A 22,395-nucleotide genomic window follows, 5' to 3' on the forward strand; every position below is an offset into this window, starting at 1 on the left:
TAACACCTTCTTCTCATCTTAACACATCTAATAGTTTAGAGAGCTTTCTCAGCTCCCAAATTGATTTTATAGTTTCATAAACAGGTAATATACCAGCCCCAGAAATAGGATCATCACTAATGTCCATATGAAAAAGTCCTTTAAAAGCTGCTTGTTCTAAATCATGATGATAAATCCACTTAACAGTGACCTTTCCAATTGGATTTTTTTACAATCTGAGTATCTCATATATTACAAATTTTACCACTGGGCAGGGCATCTACATGTCGAATGGCTGGAAGAACAACATAAGAACAAATATAACAACACCCCCGACCAGTTTTTGGCAGCCAGAGATATGCTAGACTGCCACAAACAAAATAAAAGTCTTTCAGCATGACCATACCTTTTACTGCACTTCCAACAAACACTCTTTGAGTAATATTGCATTTGCTCTGTCCAACTTCCACAGTCCCATTTTATGTATAGCAAGTATAACCCTTGACAGTCACTGAAAGTCTAAGTGCAGCAATGTTATTAAACAATGTGACATTATTCCATGAAGCATTTTTACCTAGTACAGCAGTGTACCAGCAGTTAGTGTTGTCACCTCACAGTAAGAGGTTCTCCTGTTCATTTCTCTTTGAGTAATATTGCATTTGCTCTGTCCAACTTCCACAGTCCCATTTTATGTATAGCAAGTATAACCCTTGACAGTCACTGAAAGTCTAAGTGCAGCAATGTTATTAAACAATGTGACATTATTCCATGAAGCATTTTTACCTAGTACAGCAGTGTACCAGCAGTTAGTGTTGTCACCTCACAGTAAGAGGTTCTCCTGTTCATTTCTCAGCTGGGGTGCCTTCTGTGCAGAGTCTGCATGTCCTCCCTGCATTTCCATGGGTTTCCTTTAGGTGTTCTGATTTCCTAACACATTCCAAAGACATGCATCTGGAGTGTTTCTCCCTGGGTCTCCGCTGAAAATGGGCCCTGTCCCAGTCGGACTTTCCCAGTAAACAAATGTTAAACAAATAAATAAATTAAACTTCATTTACAGGAACTGGAAACAATGGGATACCTCCATCATAGGGAGTAGGTACGTGGGCACATACCCAACAGTTACTAACATTTAGTGTATTCAACGTGGAATGAAATGTATTGAAATTTGGATGATTGCTGATTTCTGTCTAGATTTTATCAATTGTTTGATTATTCTGTTAAGAAATTGAACAGTGCTTTCAGTTTCTGCACGGATCAGGAAAAAACAAAAAGAACAATTGTAGTCATCACTGCAACAATCAGACATGAATGGTGAGCTAGTCAGGGTCAAACTGGATTTTCAAGAATGTCCAGCACAAATTTATTTTATGATGAATAGCTTGCTGCTGCACTCCAAACACATTCCACAAAGGTTGCTGTTGTGGGTTAGTTCCCATGAGTGGCACTTGGTGGCCTGGCTCAGGGAAGATGTCCCCTTTTGATGTTTCCACAGCATCAGTCATCGGTTCTGTTCCTAGTCTCTCTGTTTTTTCTTCTGGTATGAGAGGAAACCTGTTCATCATCAGACAAGGCTGCAGAGGGAAAGTCAATTGGTTGGCTTCTATCATTTGGCACTGCTTTTCAGACATGGGATATATGGATCCATGTTGGAGACCCTTCGAGTCTAACAACTGTAACTGTGATGAGGACCACCAGGAATGGGCCTTTCCATCGAGGTTGGAGGGTCTGTCATCTGGAGAAGGAACAAACAAGTACCGAGTCTCTTGGGTTAACATCATGAGTTGCATCAAGGTTAGGCTGGAGCTGGGCAGAGATTACCTACAAATTAAGATGCTGTAGAACAGAAATAATTTTTTTACCATAAATAAGCATTGTCTCATCAACTACCAGCAGATCAAGATTTGCAAGTAGAGGTTTTGCTGGCATCCTCATAGGGCATTCCATGAGAATTTCATGAGGGGAGAACTTTCTAGTTGTGCTGATTGCACTGCAGGTAGTAAATAAAACCAAGGGTAAGGCCTCTGGCTATTTTAAACATATTTCTGCAGTAAGTTTTGTTAACTTTAGTTTTAAAAGTTGGATTCCTGCTTTCTAACATGCCTCAGGCCTGAGGTCTGTGTGGGCAGTGATACTGCAACTGAATATTTAGAACTTTACAAATTTGTTGAATAATCTGACTCATAAAATTAATACCTCTGTCTGACTGAATACAACATGCTACCCCAAAACATGGTATACATTCATACAAAATGTTCTTAGCCACTGAGGCTGCATCATTTTCATGCATGGATATGCTTCTACCCAACCAGAGAAAACATCAGTCAAAACTAGTACATACTTAAACTTTGCACACATTGGTAATTCTATGCAATCACATTGTATACAACACAAAGGTCCCCATGGCCTTTTAATATGCTGTGTGGGAACAGTTACAGATTTAGAAATGTTAAATTGAAGACATATGTTACATGTTTGTAGAAGATGCTGAACAACTTCTGAAACATGAGGGGCATACAAGTCAGTCAAAATCTGCCTTTTTAAAGTATTTTTTCCCAGATGGGAAGGCAAATGGTAAGCCCATGCTAATTGTGGTAAAAGAGTTTGTGATGCTACTAACCTTCCATCCGGATGGCGCCAAAGTGAGTCTGGGGAATGACAGCAGCTGTCACGGATCCATTCCACCCTTTCGGAGTCATTGGTTTGGTTCTGAAAAGATAACAATTCCTGCAAAGTTATAGGCACATTTTCAACTTGAAGAAACTGCAAAAAAGAAGCCTGAACAGGATTTAATAAAGCAGCCTGTCTTGCGCTCTATCAGCAAAGGTATTTCCTACTGTTTCAAGGGAGTTGTCTGACCTATGAGCAGCACATTTAACAACAGCTATTTTTAGGGAGTAAAAGGGCATCTAGTAATTTGTTCACACAGACTGCATTTTTAATTTTTGCCTCTGCAGAGGTCAAATAATCTCTTTCTCTCCAAAGGTTACCAAAGTCATGAACTATTCCACACACATATCTTGAGTCACTGTACATGGTAACAGTCTTTCCCTGTGCTAGCTTGCAAGCTTCAGTAATAGCTACAAATTCAACTACTTGAGCTGAAACATTTCCCTGTAACTGTCCCATCAATAATACTTGAGCAATACTACAGACCGCAAAAATGTTTGTCAATTGCCCGTCTTCCATTCTGATACACAATCCATCAATAAACAAAATTAAGTCAGGGTTCTGCAGAAAAGTACCTCAGAGATCAGATCTAGGGGAAAGCACATTGGTAACAGCAACAACACAATCACGAAGTTCACCTTCATCAGCAGTAGGGATAAGACAGGCTGGATTCAAGGCAGGGCATCTAACAATTTGTAAAGAAGGATTATTAATTTGAGCTGGCTCATATTTGGAAAGTGTAGAGGTGGAAAGATATTGTGTTTTATTAATAACAAAGCATTAAGAGCATGTGGAACTGCAATAAAAGTATCATGACCCAGAGTAAGTGCCATTGCTGTATTAACTAACCAGGCAGTTGTACTATAGCTCTAAGGCAAGGAGGAAGTGTGGCTACCACTGGATCAAGATTTGTACTGTAATAAGTAATTGGTCTAAAGCTATCATTTCTTTTCTGTGCTAATAATCCTAGTGCTACCTTGTTGCGTTCACAGCAGAAAAGAAATAACACTTTTGAATAGTCTGGTAGTCCCAATGCTGCAGGATTTGAAAGAAGCTATTTTAAGTGCGTAAAAGCTTGTTCATTTCATGGTTGCCATGGGAGGGGCTTAGAGGTGTCCTTTTTCAATAGTTCTAATAAAGGTTTAATTATTTCAGCATAGTTGGATGTCCATTGTCTACAATAACCTGCTGATCCAAGAAATGCTCGAAGTTGTTTTAAAGTAGTAGGTCTCAGTGCTGTCTGTATAGCTGCAATGCAGGAGGGCAAAGTGTGTTGTGCATTTTCAGAGATTACATGTCCTAAATACTGGACTTGCAGTTGCCAAAGCTGAAGCTTAGATTGGTTTACTTTAAATCCTAACTCAGCTAGTTTAGTTAACAAGAAAACAGTATCAGTCTGACAGTCAGCTAAAGAATTAGATGCTATGAGAAGATCATCTACATATAGTACTAAGGCAGACCCACAAGGTAACTGTATTTTACCTAATTGCTTTTCATTACTGTTGAATATAAGATGAGTGATTCTACGTATCCTTGGGGTAAGCACGTCCATGTGTATTGCTGTTCTATATATATATAACACAAACAAATACTATCAGTGTGTATTGGGATAGAGAAGAAAGCTGAGGAAATATAAATAACTGAAAAGGTGGTAGCAGACGGGGGAACTGAGCTTAGAATAGTTGCTGGTTAGGTACTATGGGAAAAGCAGGTACAACTACTGCATTCATAGTTTTCAGATCTTGGACAAGTGTCTTTGCCGGGTTTATTTACTGGCCAAATGGGTGCATTACAAGGACTTCTAGTAGGAATAATTATGCCTTATTGCAGTAATGCTGAAATAGCTGATTCATTTTCTGCTTCTGCTCCTGCAGAAAGGGGATATAGTGTGATCATGGGCAAAGGTTCATTAGGTTTTAAAGTAATTTGTACTGGTGCAGCATCTCAAATAACTCCTACCTCATTTTCCTGGGTTGTCCATAACTGTGAAGGAACTGTATTTAATAATTCTTCATCTCTTAGCTGTACAGGTTCTGTGCCAATAAGGAAAAAAAGAGCATTTCCTCATCCAAAACACCTGCAACAGCACCCATCTGCATCATCGGAGACTCACTGGGAACATTTAAATATATTCCATCCAGTGTACAGAATATTGTACATTGCAACTTATGTAGAAGAACCCTACCTAAAATATTAAGGGGTGCAGAGGTTCTAACTAGAAAAGCATGTTGGTCTGTCAATGGTCTCAAATGAATGGGAACTTAAACTGTCTTGGGGTAGTCTAAAGGGACTCCTGATACTCTGACTCTTTGCACTGATTTGTGGGAGAAAGGGAGATTCTTGGAAATGGATCTAGTAGCTCCAGTATCTATTAGAAAGGGAATATTGCTGTCTTGAACTTTAATGTTAACGAATGTTCCTTTCTGGTATACAAGTATGAAAGGAAATAGCTGTGTTGCCTATTCATGGCTATTCTGTTTATCTTGTTGCCAAGCTGGTGGTTGCCAAGGAGTGTCCCACATAGGAGGTTGTTGCCTCAGATTTTGATTGACATTTTGCTGGCCTCGTGGGGGCAGCTGATTTACAAATGGATTGTTAGACTGCATTGACATATCTACTGGCTTCAGGAAAGGACAATTGTCCCTCCAATGACTATTCTGGCCACAATTAAAACACAGATTTGAATTCAATCCATGTCCCTGTCCTTGTTAACTTGGGATATTATTAAAATTCTGAGGAAATGGTCCTTGATTCTGAGAAAATCTAAATCTATTATGTCCCCCTCTTCCTCCTCTATTTTTCCCTCTATTTCTGTTAAACTGTTGGAGCTGTAGGTTTAAACATTTTTCTTGTCACTCTTCTTGGTGCTCCCATTTTTCTTGAATAAGGGTGTTTGCTAAATACTGAACCTGATTACCAAGCTCATGAAACCCCAAACTTGGCCAGGTTAAACAAACCTGTTTTAGCCGGTCGCGAATGGGGATAATAAACCATTGACAAAAGCAGCTGAAAGACCATTTGCTGCTGGACCTTCAGTAGGTTCTGTATAACCTGAGAAGGCTTCAAAGGTGTCTGTCATATGCCGTAAATAAGATTTAATTGACTCATCCTCTCTCTGTGTGACTGCATTTATTCAGAACCAGTTAGGTACTGGTGGACATACTACAGTAATAGGCTGTTACAAATGAGTCATAGCTGCCTGACAAGCCTCTATGTCTGTATGTTGGGGAACAGGGTCTGGTATATTAGCATGATCCCAAATACGTTTAAATAGATCAGGCAGAATGGATGTGGCCATCACTGCTCTGAGACCCTCTAAATTAGGATTTTGCAACTGCACATGCACTTTTAAGATTCTTACATATTTTGTTGGATTTGTTCTGATTGATGTAAGAGAGTCTAAAATAGTTTGGAAATCAACAGCAGTCCAAGGGCAGACCACATTTATAGTGGAAGGGGCTGCTTTATCTCTGCCATGTGCTGGGTTCAGGACTCATCTCAGAGGATGTAGGTGGGTGGTTGAAGTACTTATACTATCCACCTCTTCTTCTGAAGGGGAATCAGAATCATCGTTATCTGTATTGAATTTATCAAGACCAAAATAACCATCCTCATCTATAATTATTGGTAATTGAGTTACAAATTTACATGAACATAGCTTTTGTTGTCTAGGAAGAGAAGATAATACCCCCTTTGCACATTGCCTTGGAAAGCTAATAAACAAATGAGGTAATTTAGACTGAGTATGGCCTGAAACAGAAGAAGAGAAAAAAGCTTTAAGTTGGCTAGGGAAAGGAGGTGACTGAGTAGGTTGAGTTGTGTGGCTAGGGGAGGTGTATGACTTAGAAGGCTGTCTTCCTTGAGAAGGTGCTGAAGTAGTAATCTCTGAGGTGGAAGAAGAGATAGCAGAATACTGTTGGTCAAGTGGAGATGGTGGTGCATTATAAGTTGGTGGCGCAGTGGGCAAAACTAAGCAGTCATCATCAGATGATGTGCCATGGCTAAGTTGTAATTTCTGTAGTTCCTTAAGAGGATAAAGCCCATAACCACCCTGTCCCTGACAATCAGAATGTTGTAGATGATTGGCTGTCTTATTAGCCGCTAGTAACTGTGTTTTAAGTTTAGCTATGTTTCAAACTATGAACTATAGAATCTTTTTCTCTATCTTTAGATTCTACCTGCCATGCATTAAAGACTGACCAGCAGCCAGCAGGGAGTTTATTAACTTTTCTCTAAATATTTTTTGTAAGTTTAACAGAATATTTTTATCAAATGTACCTGCAAGTGGAAAAGTAAATTTACCATAATTTTTAGTGAGCTCATGCCATTTAAATAAGTAAAGACAGCTATCTTTTTTACAATTCTGAAACATATGTCTTGCAGGAGTACCATGCTCCACTTTTTTTAAAGTACCCACATTTCCTTCCATTGTAAAAAACTTACAATGTTAATACAAAAATAAAAGCTATCCCATTCTCATACTAACCCACATGCTTACAAAAGCTACACTTACCTGTAGAAACCTGAACATCTGCCAAAACTGAATATTTGAAAGAGAGGTGCAGTTGTGAACTGATGCTACAGAAACTACACTTAGAAAACTGTCAAAGGGCCCAGTAAAGTTATTTTCTATAGAAGCAGCTCTAGGCAGTTCAAAAAAATCTGAATCTTTAAGGCACCATCGGTTAAGGTTAAACCATAATGAAATAAACTTCGGTCACTGGCAGATTAAAATATAATTTATTAAAAGAAATAACACATGTGGGAGACAGTACTCAGGAAGTCATGAGTCACCGAACAAAATAATTCATATTCTTTTATAGGAAAACTTTAACAAAGTAGTAAACTTTAGCAATCATACCACTGCTAGCATCCAGTAGAAAAATGCTAACTAATATAGTTCATAATACAATTTATTCTTCAGACCATTACTAAATATCTAATAGAAATACATCAAGTTTAGTAAAAATATATATGTAACATCTTATCTACATTTCTAGATTACTATGGAATAAGTTTCTTTTTACCATATGATTTAGAAAGAATGCTGCCTCAAGCTCAGGAAGTGAAACTTAAACATTCTGTAGTTTTCCATATTTCTGCTTATGCTGTTGCAACGTGTACACTAACCTTTTAGGACACACATACACTAACCTTCTAGAACACATGCAAATTCATTTTAACCCTTTACTATATATATATATATATATATATATATATATATATATATATATATATATATATATACACATATACAGACACTACAGACACATACACGCACACACACACACACACACATACAATATATATATATATATATATATATATATATATATATATATATATATATATACATATATACAAATGGAAGGCATGGTCAGGTGTGTGGTACATTAACTGTCTAGTACTGTACATTTAGGAAATAATATTCATCATGAGTGGTGAGTCATTAGTCACAAATCTGGTTCAATGAGCTTGAAATACAAGGTATTTCATGTATTACACAAACCAGACTGTTATATATTCAATTTAAGATTTTGCTTTAGTTTGAATTACTCTTTCCCATTCATTTCACTGTAATGGAGGACTACATAAAGTTGTCTACTGAATACTACATTATGCAACTTTTATGGATTTTTTATGATTTAGATGTCGCATATGTGTTTTTATTGTATATCATTGGTAAATGTTTTTTTTTTTTTTAAATCAGATAATATTGTGGTATTATTTCACTAATGTAAAGAAAGTTACATTCTAAAACTATTGATTTTATAGTTTAGTAAAATGTTAGTCTTGTACCATTTTATTTAGATATTTAGAACTGGGCCCATTTTGTTGGTAATGCAGTTTTTCAATTGGTTGGTCTCATGTGTGATGTTCCTTTATTATTTATCATATGTTTTTTCTTTCTAGTTTTGTTACATTTAATTATGTAGGTGTCTGGCTTGGGTGCATATACTGAATATGCATTTTGTGTGAAGTTATTTTTTTTTTATTTCTTTAAATATGAATGAAGCAGTGTTACTGTGATTAGTTACAATATTTGAGTGGTTAACGATACACAATAGTGATAAATGGTTGTGTAAGAGCATATAAAATACCTACATATGTATATGTGTATTTATACAGATAGATAAAGTAAATACAGATACAGATATAGGTACTGATATAGACATAGATATAGAGATAGATATTCAAACAGATAACAGCAGTGCAGCCCAAAATACACACCAGAAACTGTTTTGACTTTTATTTTAAAACAAAAACACGAATATGAATAAAAGTCAAAACAGTTTCTGGTGTGTATTTTGTGCTGCACTGCTGTTATCTGCTTGAGTTACTCATTTGTGGAATATTTGTAAATAGAGATAGATATCTCAAAGCATGGTACACCACCTAACCTGGGGAGTTTTAGGAATTATTCCAAAGAAAACTTCCTGATACATTGGCAAAATTTCAAGCCACACAAATTCAGGTAACATCACTACATCTGTAGTATTTCACAAAGTTCCTGTATAACCATGTATATAGCTGCAGAGAGGCAGTGGCACCTACCCAAAATAAGAACAAGACAATCTCAAAAAACAAACCATCCTGGTGGAATCCCAGAATGAATAGGTTTTATAAGAAAGCAGAAAACTGTGTCCAAAAATAGGAAGTGCAATGCCCAGCAAGGCATAAGAACAATCAGAAGGCATTCTTTAGCTATGTCTGCACCCTCAAAGGCAATTCACAACAATGTGCCAAACTAATTGTAAATGGAGACAACTCTACTGAGCCAGAGGATATAGCTAATCTACTGACTGATGATTTAGCTCAAATTTTGCCCCATTTTCACCACCAGGCATTTCTCAAGAAATACCCCCAACCTTATCTCCTCCAACTATCTCTAGCGATCAGGTCTTAAAAGCACTGCCAGGGTCCAAACCACTAGATCCATGGGACTGCATAATAACCCATGTTGCCTCCTTAATAGCATGAAACAAGACCTATCAGACCTAATATAATCACTATTCATTCATCGCCTCCAAAAGGCTTTGTGCCAAATAAATAGAAGACTACCACTGTTACCCCTTCTGCACAAGGGAAGGTCATCCACAGACCTGGGAAACTATAGACCCATAAGCCTGGCTATTCTCATATGTTAGCCCATTGAAAGAATAATCATGGATATGATAAATGATGAAATAGGCAACTTTCAGACATTTATTCCAACTCAGTTTTAATTCATGAGCTTATCTACAATGCATTGGCCAGGTCAAAGTAGATAGTGTGTATTATTTTGCTTTCATCCATTGCTTTGATGACTTTCTTGAAGAAGTCCACTAGATTAAATAGGCTTGACCTCCTCTTAATGAATTGAAACCCTCAATATAGGGTCCTCAACCTTATCTGCAACTAAATAAGACATGCTGAAGAACTGTCTCTCCAATCCTGTAATTCTGTTATTTATATATATGGGTGTCAGACATCCTGTCGAAATGACAGAATGCCAACACCCAGGAGGCGACACCATTTGTTCGACACAAACCGGTGGTCAATAGATGTGTGAGATTGACAATCTCTGTGCTCTAGAGGGGGTAGTTTCAAAGAGGAATTTAATAGATTAGAATGTAGGATGATCATAAATTATAGGACACTTTATCCTAGGGGAATGAATTTGGATAATAATTTGACTTTATAGGAATTTATTCATATGGAATTTTATAGTAAAGTATATTTAAGAAGTATTTATTAATAAACAAATAATAAAATAAATGTTTTCTTTAAAGTATTTTGCAACTGTGACAAAATGTTTAGTAAAATTGTCAGTTAAACAGTTTGTAATTGGTTTATTGCATGTTTAATTGGTTAATTATTGAATACAGCACTTGCTGTATAAATTGGATCAGGTTGCATTGTTTGATTTATTCCTAAGAAGGCGAAAAGTTGAGGTACCAGAATAAAGTTACAAAACTTTTAAGATCCATGTGGCAAAGCTGATTTTTGTGGTGTTTTTTTTGAAGCATTATATTTCCATGCCCCTAACAACATTGTTCAACTCCAGTCTCCAAACTGGCTTTGTACCAAGTGAATAGAGAACAACTGCAGTTATAACATTGCACAAGGGAGGAACATCTACTGATGTGGGCAGTTACCAACACAGACATCTGACAAGCCTTATATGCAAAGCCACAGAAATACTTATCATGGAACTAATTAATAAAGACATATGAAGCCTCCAGACACTAGGCTCATCCCAGTTTGGTTTCATCAAAGGCAGGTCATGTCTACTCAACTTAGCAAACTTTTTTGAAAAGGTCTCAAAAGTAATAGATGATGAGAAGACAGTACACATTGTCTACCTTGACCTGGCAAAGCTTTTGATACAATAACCCACTCAGGCATTGTTGAAAAGCAAAGCAAAACTTTGTCATTCAGACTGTACAACCAAAAAGTGAACAGCTGAACAAAATTATGTTCCTTCTAGCTCATTTATACACAGCACAGACTATTTACAACAAAAACACAAGCACGTAAAACACATAAACAACATACACACAAATAACACAGAGTCCCAGCCAACCAAAGCTCCATCTCACAATGGCAAGGCCAATCCAGTTCCACCGATCCAACAGAATAATGTCCAGATCAGCACACATCCAAGCTGACAGTTAGGTCATCACCATCCAGCCTCTTCCAGGCCATTGACCACAGTCTCCATGATCACAGTCACCATCCACCATCCACTCCTACACCAACCTCATTTCCTCCAGCAACGGTCCAGTTCCACTTCCACAAAACATTTGGATCCAGCACAACAACCTCCAACACCATCCAGCACCCAGTCTCCGCCATCCACTCCTTCTGGCTCGTCTCTCCGCACACAGGCCCAAATAGCCACGACCAGACCAACCATTCTGCCACTCCAACCACTCCAAGCCACCTGAGCAAATCCCAATGGTCCAACATCCAACCAATCCACCAATACACAGAATGACGGACACCATGACCACCTCCTCTCTATACTCAACCACCAACGATGCAGAAAAAAAATAATCCAGCTATGGACAACAGCAACAAAAAAAAAAAATGAACAATGAGAGCCGAATAGGCCACTACCGCACAAGGCGCCGCAATATTACAAAAAGCTTGCTAAATTAGGAATAAATATCTACGCCTCCATCTAGATTTCAAACTGGCTCACAGATAATAGGGTACAGGAAGTTAAGATATTGGAAACTACCTCCAGAAAAAGATCTGTCACTAGTGGAGTCATACAGGGCTCTGTGCTGGGTCATGCTTATTTAGCATTTATTTCTTTGAAGTCAAAGTTAAAGTCAAGGGTTTGTGGTGGGTTACTATTACCTGATCGAACGTTTAGGTTAGCAAATACCTAAATGTAAATCTGGTAATAGCGAAAGAAAAAAAACGCAAACTGCCAATTTAACGCAGGGAAACAATTCCCTTGGCCATTATGTGGAATTTGCCCCTTTCCCCACTGTAGAGCGATCTCAGAGTTGGTATATTTAGTTAGAGGGGTGTGGGGGCAGAGCCTCACACATTGGGAGTGTGTGGGGCGAAGCCCCCCACTTCATTTTGGTTTAATTTTTTTTTTTTTTTTTTTGCGGCCGAGGGAATTCCTTCCCTACGTTAAATCAGCCGTTTGCTGTTTTAATTTTTCAATATTACCAGATCGACGGTTAGGTATTCGCTAACCTAAACAAATGTTCGATCAGGTAATATAGACGCTCTGTGGCTAATCATATCTGCGGATAACTGCAAACTGGGATCAGTCACTGAATCTCCCAAACACTCAGCAATCCTACAGGTGGGTTTGTTTTGTATAAATAAATGGTGTCAGAGTCACGGACTAAAGATAAAAGCCAAAAAGTGCATTACTGTGTCCTTTGGAAAAATGACTGCTCCAGGGAACTATCACATGACATTACATCTCCAAGAGTAGAACTAGTAGTTAGAGATTTATGAACTTATGTAGGCAGTGACCCAGCATTCAACCAACATGTCTGCACAGTTGTAGGGAAGGCCTTCTGTACTGATTATAAGTAGAGGAATAGCTTCTACATCCAGAGATGCCACCCTTCCACTTTATTCAGCCCTCATTAGGCCCATCATTGACTAAAATGCCCACTTTGGTATGTACCTGTCCAGGCATTTGCAATAATTCATGTGGCCACAGAGGTTTCGTACAAAAAGTATTTTGGGCCTAAAGCACATTTACATGGACTATCTCAAAACCATGTCACCATACCCAGTCTTGTACAGACTACTAAGATCTGACTTATGTCTGTCTTCTAAGGCATCCTCAGACCCAGTACTTCTGGATCTACACAACATCACCAAGTCTAATGGTACTAGGAGCACATGGTCCAGGGACCTAAACCTCTTCTGCAACATAAACAGAATGGTTTGGAGGAAGAGGTATGTATCTCAGATGATACTACTCTGGAACAGACTTCCCATCCACATAAAACAAAGCTCCTCTTTGTCCCTAGTCAAATGTAATTTAGACCAATAGATAGGTAATATGAAGTTTACACCAGGACTGACCACTATTCTCCAAATGGACAGATGTTGTGCTTAAATGCCCTACCTTACAGTAGGGTCACCTAATAAATTGAAGGTGTGCCCCTAGCAGTTAATACCTAATAAATGAAAAGTATTTAAATAAAATGATGGCAAGGATAGCTAAACACCTACGGCATAGCATAGCTAAGTGACAGCATGGCTAGGCTTAAAATGTCCTACTAGGGATGATAGCCTAGTATTCTCCTATGAATCTATGATCCTATGTAGATATTTCTGCCCCATCCATTTTGTAACAAATCTGGCATACTTTGTGCCATAGCTAATCTTTAAAAATATATCAATTTTCATAGAAACTGGACAAGTGCTTCAAAAGTTACCTAATTGTGTATATTTGCTTTAGCATTTATCTTAGGATCAATGCATGCATGAAAACGTCTCATAATCCAGCAGACTGTCATAGTTATATAGAGGCGCCTGCTTAGCACAGCAAACTAAAAAGATTGGTGCCATGATGGGGCATTACTAACAATAATAATCATTGATTACTCACTTGATGTACTCCACATAAAATGTCAACTGGTCCACTTACTTTGAGAAGTCAAAACTGCTTCAGGACTATAGGCTGTCTTCAGAGAAAAGCAGTTTCAACTTTTGAATGGCAATATAAAAAAAGATGGATCTTCCATAAAATATTAACACGTTTTAAAGTTTCAGTGGCACAGTTGCCAGTAAAATACTATACTTAACAGAATGAGTAATGCTTTGTGCTAGATATTGCTTAATAATAAAATAAGTTTGCATACAAATACGTTCAAGGAAATACAGTATTGTGTGAGACACTTGGTACTATGCATACACTGTTTAAAAGATGCTAGTGAATGAACTCTGGGTACTAATACCATTTCATAATGTTATGCATTTTATACAAAACCTGTATCTATTTAACATGAAAATGAGGTGTTTTTTTTTCAAAGCAAATGCAGAACTGTGTCTTTGATACTGCACAATAAGCAGGCATAGAATTAAGTTTCTTATCATTAGCCTACCAGATAAGCATAACTAATTCAGCATAATTAATGTGCAGAAATGAAATATGCTTAGATGTGCATAAGATGGAGACACAAAGTCTGTTAATGTGCAGATGATGTTGCTCTAATAAGCTACACATCAAAGGGTATAATAAAACAGGTCTATACTAAATCAGTGAATGCTTAAAAAAGCAAATGCTGATTTATCTACCCCATGTAAGCGAAAGCTTACAAACCCGAACACTTAGAACAGTGATTTTTTTTCCCAGGGAAAAAAAATCGCTGTTCCAAAAACGAAAAAAAAAAAAAAAAAAAAAAAAAAACCTTTAAAACATTACATAAAGTGTGTGTGTGGGGGGGCTTTCCCCCCACCCCCCACGTGGGGGGCTGTGCCCTCTACACCCCCCCCTACTTAAATATACCAACTCTGAGATCACACTACAGTGACAAAAATGGCAAAATAACAAAGGCGACCAAGCGATTTCTTTCCCAGGGAAAGAATTCCCTCATATGCCATTTCGGTATTTTGCCGTTTCGTCCTTTCAATTTCGATCAAGATGCATTCGAAAGAATGCGTCTTCGATCATATAATAGGGAACCAATAAAACATACAAATATCCTGACAGAAGCCTAATTAAAAGCAAGTTCTAGTAAGTAAAATCGAAAACAGGAAGCATTCGGTAAGCAGCACGCAAACAATCTCGAATAGCCAGCTCTCATGAGAAACTAGAAAGATAAAATAGGAGCTTAGTAAAATAAAACAAATACAGTGCTTATGGAAGAGCGTCTCCAAGTGCTCACATACTGACTTTAAAATTTTTCAAAATGTAATAATATTGAAAACAGGTCCTTTTACTTGCAGCCTGGAAATGAAAATGTGTTATATCAGTTTAAAACAAATCATTTAGTATAAAATATTTGTTATGTTGCACAGAAGGTTTGCTGCAGCTAAGATTGTTAGGGGACAACCAGTCAGTGCTGGACATTTCAAATAAAATGAAGGCTATTTTAAGTATTGTAGGATCACTTTATCACATTTTCTTTTAATAATCCTAGACCACATCAGCTACATCATCACTCCCCCTCTTCCTTGGGCTGCATCCATTACTGCAGGAGCAACAAATCTACAAATGCATTTTTTCCTGAATTAAGTTGTGCTGCTATGTGGCTCCTGTTAGCAATTTTGAATCAACCATTGCATTGGCTGCATATCTAGGCCTGTAACAACTGGTATTAAGCTTTTTCAACTGTTTTGGAATGTGCATATGCTGATTTAAACATTTGTTTTTGCTTTGATATTCTTTCAGATGGAATTCAGGAAACTATTTAGTTTTCTGGTGAAAGGAGTGTAAACTGTCTTTGTTCTGAATAACTGATTGCTAGAGGCCACTTAGCAGATCATGTTTCAGTTGGTTAGTGTGCTCATTTGTGCTATATTGCATTTTTCTAGGTTGCTTTAAAGTGAGCTGCTCTACTCCTGTTTGCGTTGAACCATCAGCTTCACTCAAAACCAGGCCCATAAAAAAAATGGGTTGTCTTTTTGCACTACTTTTGAATGTGCTTGTGCTGATTTTTTTTTTTGCATTTTTTTTGGTACCTAACTATTTGTGTTGTTGTATTTGTTTGAAAAAGTCTCGCTATTTAGGGAGACGAAAAGTGCTTAACAATAAAACGGTTTGGTGTGAGCTTATATTGGTCCTGGCAGTCCTTTTTTGTATTGACAGTTTGTTCCTGGCTTATTGAGTTTGACGATTAGGTAAGACGCTGACTGGTTCAACTCTCAGCTAGAGCGTCTTCTGCATGGAGACATGCGTGAATGGGTGTACCTTCGTTGAAGGTTGTGTGTTAGGGCTGGCAACTCAGCACGCAAAAATCAACTGCCAATCATTAGCGGACTGGAGTTCCGCTGTGGTGACCCCTAACTGGGAAAAGCCGAAAGACACAACAACAAGGCATTATTGAGGGAGTGTCACCAGCTTCTGCAAGTGATGTAACCTCTCAGGACACCCCTGCCCACCCCTTGAAGTCAGTACTCCAGTGGGGCCTCTGTTCACCCCTAGGGAATTCAGCCACAGGACTGTGTGCCCTGGGCATATGATCCCACCCCTTCCCTAAAGAAAGGTAAGCTGGCAAAGCCACATCACTCTCTTTCCCCTCCATGCCTGCTCAAGTAGGCAACCAAACTGTTAATGTCAGGTCACCTAGATTGTAGCCATGATTTAATCTCACTATGCCACCTGAGCTGGCATTTAAACACTATTTTATGCTTTGGTAATCTTTTATCTAGATCTCAAGAAGTTAGTTTTCCTATGGTGAGAGGAGGGCAAAGTGCCTTTTGTTTCCCAGTGTCTTGAGGCCACTCAATGGTGCTTGTCTTAACTAGCCAGTGTGCTCTTTTTATTTTATTTTATTTTATTTATTAGACATTTGTTAACCTGGTTGGTCCAAATGAGCCAAAAGCTCCAGTACAATAAAAGTAAAAATAAACAGTAAGAGGCTGGTGACATGATGTAAATAAAGATGAGACATAGGCTGTTACACAGCATGGCAAATACAATGAAATAGAAACTTGAAATATAACTTAAGGCATATGTTGCATAACATGGAAGAGATACAAAATCAAAATATTAATGTTTACATAGATTGTAGAAGAGAATGAAACATGAAATTGTAGTACAGTTTGATATATCACATATTTGCATGATGCAGAGATACCCCATGATTTAGAATTCATGAAAGAGCTGTAAAAAATAAAGAATTATATTAGAAGTAAAGGGGGGATGGTTTAAATAGGGTCCTGGCAGAGGCAGATCCATGAGTTAGATAAGACTTTTTTTTAGCTCTTTTTGAACTGACTTATGTGTGCGATGTTTCTTACATTAAAAGGGAGTTTGTTCCAGGCTTGATGTCTGCCAGTGGTTTTATTGTGATTGTAAATATCTAGGAGAAGTTGGTCAGAGTGATTTGGGATTTAGTAGGGCACTAGAAAGGAGAGGGAGGGACAGCCAATGGGTTTATTGAATATGGAGTGCGTTATGTGTAGCTGCGAAAGTAGTAGTTGTTGGGGGAATTCTAGCCACTGTAGGTTCTTTAGTTCAAGGCAGTGGTGAGAGTTGTATGGTTGATTTGTGGCAGATCTTGCAATTTTGTTATAAGTTTGTTCGTGCTTGGCAATTAATGTGGATTGTAAGTTTGTTAGAATTGTAGAGGCATAAAGTAGACTGGGTGGGAGGAATGCCTGAGCCAGAGAAAGTTTAGAGTCTAAAGTAAGGAATTTTTTGTTTCTATAAAGTAAACCCAATTTTTGGTGAGTTTTTTTGATACACTGTTGAACGAGAAGGTCACATTTTTATTGATCGTAAAGTATGGTTTCAAGGAGCTTTGTGAGGATTTCTACTTTAATGATTGTGAAGTGATGAAATGCTTAAGGTAGATTTGTAATATGAGTGATTTTGGAAGGAGGGGAAGAAGTTTTTTTTTTTTGGATTTAACATGAGTTGGTTTTCTGTAAGCCATCTTTCAACAGAAAGGAATGAGTTTTGAGTAAGTTTGTGAAGTTGAGAGATATTGTCAGAGCAGGAGATAAGAGTAGAGTTGTCTGCATATTGAATAAGAGAGAAGTGGCTGCAGGATGTGTGTAGGTTAATAGTAAAAATGTTGAATAGTAGGGGTCCAAGAATGCAGCCCTGGGGACTCCTGTTTGGATGGGTAGAAAGGGGGAGTAGGAGGTGTGCCATCTGAAGGATTGTAGCCTGTTGGTAAGGTAGATGGAGAACCATTCAAGAGTGGAAGATGAGTGGTTGAGAAGATAGTTTTGTTAGAAGCTTACAGTATAATATTGTATCAATGGCTTTTGAGAGGTCTAGGAACAGACAAGAGACAAGTTGATTGCTGTCTCTAGCTTCAGCTACAGTATGAGTAAAAGATATAAGGGCAGTAGCAGTGCTGTGGTTTGGTCAAAACCCATGCTGGGTAGTTAGAAGGTTTTCTTGGATTCGAAAGTTGAGAAGCTGAGCGTTTATACATTTTTTTGTGGATTTTTGAAAGTGGAGAAATAATAGCTATAGATCTGTAATTGGAAGGGTCAGTGCAGTTTCCTCCTTTATGTAGAGGCATAGTGTAGAATGATTTACAGATGCCAGGGAATATGGATTTTTGGAGTGATCTATTTATTAGTATAGAAATTATCTGTAGAGGAGGAACATGGTTTTAGTTTATGTAGAAGTGATTTTATGTAGATGGTGGAGACTGGTTTAAGTGAAAAGAGGGTTTTGTTGGTATATTGAAGGGGAGGGGTAGGGGGATAGGTGTTAGGGTCTATGTGGGTTAGTTTGATACCATGTTAAAGTGAAAGCAGATAAGGTACACATACTAAATCTAGAGTACTTGATAATAGTTTTCACTCTTACTCACAAACACTGGCTAATGTGCAGTCTATGTACTGTACCTGTGTACTATGTATGTATTCTACCCATGTTCCAAATTTCATCTGTACACTACAAATCTATTAATTACCTTCATTTTTAAATTAATATTTTCTTGTTTGTTCTCTCCACTGTAACTGTTGATGTGCTGCATACCACTGTAAAACATGTCTATTGTAATTTGTGTTTATACTTATCATGTCTAAATATCTAAATGTATCTGTAATTTTTCTATGTGGAGCTTTTCTCCCCGGGCCTCTGCTGAAAAAGGACCTTTCTGGCTCAGTCAGACACCCCCGGTTAACAGATGTAAAATAAAAATAAAATAAAAATTGCTGATAGAGTCGATAAAGTGGCAGTTGAGAAGGATGGCGGTTTCTTGTGCTGTGTTGTTTGGGTAGAAGTTTGGGGTGATAGGACTTCCTGGGTGAAGAATTTTGTTGATGGTACTCCAGAAATTTTTGGGATTTCATTTGTAATTTGTTTGGGCATTATTGTAGAATTTTTTCTTGTCACTGTTAATTTGTTTTTTGGTGCAGTTTCTGAGTTCTTTGTAGTTTTGAAGGTGTGTAGGGGATTTGTTTTTTAGCCAGGATTTCCAAGCACTCTCTCTTTTATGCATAAGGGAGCAAGTGTCTTTTGAAAGCTATTTAGCAAGTGACTACACAATTAAAACTGAACCAAAATGCATATAAAATGAAGTAATGGGAGAGCTGAAGACCAAGTACATTTGACTTTAATTCTGTGCTTTCTGCTTAGCATATTAATTACAGTGGTCACTGAGTTCCTAAAAGTCCTTTTACGCTGTGACACACTCTTCTTCAAAAAAATAAAAAAAAGCCAGTAGGCACTGGCAAATTAAATCCACATATGTACATGCATGCACACTTTCTATAGAGAAAGAGTAGAAAAAAAACACAAGGAAGGAAAAACTAAGACAATTACAATAGTTTCTCTCCTCCGTGTTTCATTATTTAATGCACTCCAGTTAGGGAAACACACAAAACACTGTGCAGCATTATTGACGATGTCAAAAAAAAAAATTATAGCAGCATTAATAGTTCTATGGGTTTCCAAGCAGCCTAAAAAAGCACACTGGGTGGGGAGATAGCAAGTCTCTAAATCTATACACAACTTGAGCATTTGCACCTTTTCTAACACAAGCCTCAGTAAGAAGCTGTGATCCCTGATAAAATCCTCCAAAGCTAGTTACGAAAACAAAATTGCCACTGAGCCAACCACAAAGCATTCTATAGCTATGTCAAGAATCTCAATGGCAACACTCAGATCTTCTCTGAGTTACAGCACAATGGACTAAATATACAGACCCAACTGATATTGCCAACATCCTGGCAGATAGGTTCAGTGCTAACTGTACCCCCCTCTCACCCCCTAAAGAGCCCATCTCTATACCAGAAGAATGCAAAGTTCCTGTAATCATGGCTGCACAGGTAAAAACCACACTCTCCAAAGCCAAGAACACAGCATCCATGGGACCAGACAGCATCCCAGGCTGCATTCTACATGAACTACAGAACAAACTGGCACCCCACCTAAGTACCATGTTCAATCATAGCCTCACCTCAGGCTTTGTGCCTGCTGAATGGTGCACAACAACTGTTATCCCACTCCACAAGGGGGGAGCCACCACGGACCCCGGGAACTACTGCCCCATTAGCCTGACGAGCCTGGTCTGCTAGGCCATGAAATGTATCATCATGGAACGTATAAACAAAGACATTGGTAATCTCCAAACTCTGGGTCCCACCCAGTTCAGGTTTGTAAAAGGCAGATCATGTCTCCTAAACCTGATAGACTTCTTTGAAGCAGTCACCAAAGCCGTAGACAAGGGTAAGGTGGTTCACACAGCCTATCTAGATCTTGCCAAGGCTTTTGACACTATCCCCCACTCTGGAATTATAGATAAACTCACTAAACTAGGTATAAATCCCTATGTCACAAGATGAGTTGCCAACTGGCTCACTGACAGAACCCACACTGTAAAAGTAGCAGACTCCAAATCCGACTTCAGACCAGTGACAAGTGGAGTACCACAGGGTTCAGTCCTGGGTCCTCCCCTGTTTGGTATCTACTTCTCTGAAGTACAGGCTAACACAGAAGGTCTTTGGCTAATGAAGTTTGCAGATGACTGCAAACTAGGAGCCATAATCGAAACTCCTAACAATGTGGACATCCTACAAAAGGGCCTCACTGAGACAGATGCCTGGTGTCAAAGCCATGGCCTCAAGCTCAATGCCAAAAAGTGCATTGTCATCCCCTTTGGTAAAAATTCTGTACCCATGAACTACAATATAGGCAGTAGTATACTTAACACTGAAAGTGTGATAAGAGACCTTGGGACACAGGTGGACAGTAGTCTCTCCTTTGATAATCACATCACCACAGTAGTCAGGAAATCCTTCTGCGTGGCACACCTCATCACAAAAGGTTTCTCATCCAGAAAAAAAGAGGTCATTCTTAACCTCTACTCATCACTCATTAGACCCATTATAGAGTACAACGCCCCTTTTGATATGTACCTCACAAGACATCTACAACAACTGGAAAGGCTGCAGAAATACCTCACAAAGAGGATTACCGCCCTCAAACAGATGCCCTACGCAGACCGTCTCAAACAACTCCAGCTTTATTCCGTCGCATATTGCCTACTCAGAGGTGATCTCTGCCTAACATACAAAGCTATGTCAAACCCAGAGCTGTTGGACATGCTCCACTTAATGAAATCCCAACCCCTCTGAGCTACACGCTCTAGGGACCTAAACCTTGTCACAACAATAAACAGAACATGCCGGAGGGATAGATTCCTGTCTCAGAGACTTCCCATACTCTGGAATAAACTACCTATCTATATCAAACAAAGCTCCTCATTAGCACTCTTCAAGAATCTTGATGACTGGATGGGAAATAGGAAAGTCACCCCAGGGATCACATCTGTGGCTCTGCTCGACAGTGGAACAGGAAAATAATTTTCTCGGGTGGCAAAAGCCAGGGTACCTTTTTGGCTGGGCTTGTATAGGCCCCAGGGCCGATAGCCTAGTACCTACCTATGAACCTATATTAGTGGAACTAAACAGTCTTTTGTGTCAGTGTTAGTAAGTGACACCTCTGCTACAGTGTATATCATGTACAGTCTGTCATAATTTACTCAGCACTGCAAACTCCTGCTGGATTGTATGAGTTTTCATTTAAATATTGACATTTGCCTAATGTCTTTTTTTCAGATGCACTTCTTCCTTGTTCAGGACAATGTCTTTGATTTCATCACATATCATACTATAGCCAGTAGCAGTCAAATTATATTTTATCAGGTAATAAAGTGCACAGTAGTAGTTAACAAATGCTGCTACATGACTGTGGGAAGTGTTCCACTGAAATGAATGTTAAAACTTCTAGGGAACTCAGAACACTGTTAACACATTACATTGACCCTGCAGAGACCGACATTGAAAACAATGACTTTAGATCCTGAAAGGGCCCTTCTGTGGTTTTATTATTGTGATTCTCCAGGAGTGTACCTCCAACACAGGTCTTATAGATCTTCAGAGTGCAATATATAGTAATAGGGAAGAATAGGTCCCTCCCATTAATTATGAGTTTAGTTATTTGGTACATCCATTAAATGAAGCTTTTGTTAATTTATCCAAACATATGTGCCTGCGGTATACATTTCATGTTGCATAACAATAACTTAGATATTGCTGTAGTTATTTCCACCTTCAGAAGGTTTCTTTCCAAGTTTATAACAG

The sequence above is a fragment of the Protopterus annectens genome, chromosome 1.part2 (assembly GCF_019279795.1).
Source record: "Protopterus annectens isolate FY-2018-M chromosome 1.part2, PAN1.0, whole genome shotgun sequence".
Classification (NCBI taxonomy): Eukaryota; Metazoa; Chordata; order Ceratodontiformes; family Protopteridae; genus Protopterus; species Protopterus annectens.